The following is a 1,140-nucleotide window of genomic DNA, read 5'->3' as shown; positions in this document are numbered from 1 at the left end:
GTCTTCCATAATGTCTTTTCAAGGTTTAACTTTATTTAGCTTTAATAGAGTTAGAGTTTACACAGCACAGCTCTGAACTAGAGTTATGGTACTTTTGAAGTATAAAACAAATTGAGCATTTCTCACACAAGAAGTAATCACCTGACTACCCGTGACTCATGCTCTGGTTTACCACATTTTTTTTGGGGGGGGGGGGAGGAAAGTTTGCTGAGAAAAAAGGAAGTTAAACTAAAAGTTAAAATGTGAAGAAGAACAAACTCATATGTTCTTATTTTCTCAACAGGGATCCTTTTCAGTCTGTCCTAATCAGAATTTTCAATGATTTCATATTCTTGCTCAATAAATATATTAGGGAGGAAACCAGAGAAGCAAACAATGTCCCACAAGCAGCTTCAGAATTAACACCACATTTGTTCTGACAGAGAAATTGGGAGCAGAAAAGGTAATGAGAATAGAGAAGAAAGTGTAGTACAGAGAAATGAAAATAAAGAAAATGTGAAAAGAATAAGAAATATATGTTTAAACATTTCTATATGTGGGTGGCCTCACATATAGAGGCGGTCACTTCTGTCATTACCCATAAGGAAATTGTGCAAGGTAAAATGCAGAAGAACAGATAAAAAATTATGTCCACTTTGGGACAGAGAAAAGACAAAAACAATTGGTAGAAAATGAATGTATTCTACCTTTGTGATTAACAAAAGATTTTACCCAAAGAACTATCAGATATGCATGTTCATACAGGACAATATAGAGATTATGCAATCATGGATGAGTGAAATTTAGTTTTGTTCTTAAGAGAAAAACAGTCCAGATGTAAAATTTGACTCAAAATATAAAATATTTTCATCACTTCAGAGTGTGCCCTGATATAGGTTTGCAATTCATCCCCCTACCCTTTGAACTAGGCAACCACTGATTTAGTATTATAAAAATGAGCTTTGCTGGTTTCTGAATTTTCTATAAGCAAAATAAAATAGTGTGCACACTTTTGGGTCTCTTGTCTTTCACTCAGCATAATGTTTTTGAATTTCATCCATCCATGTTATTGCACAGGTCAGCAGTTTGTTTCTTTTTATTGAGTAATATTTTATTGAATGGATATATAATAATTTGTTTAACCATTACCCCGTTGGGCTT

This window comes from Cynocephalus volans, chromosome 12, assembly GCF_027409185.1.
Source record: "Cynocephalus volans isolate mCynVol1 chromosome 12, mCynVol1.pri, whole genome shotgun sequence".
Taxonomy (NCBI): Eukaryota; Metazoa; Chordata; class Mammalia; order Dermoptera; family Cynocephalidae; genus Cynocephalus; species Cynocephalus volans.
The sequence above is the reverse complement of the archived record's forward strand: the minus strand, read 5'-3'. Positions refer to the sequence as shown.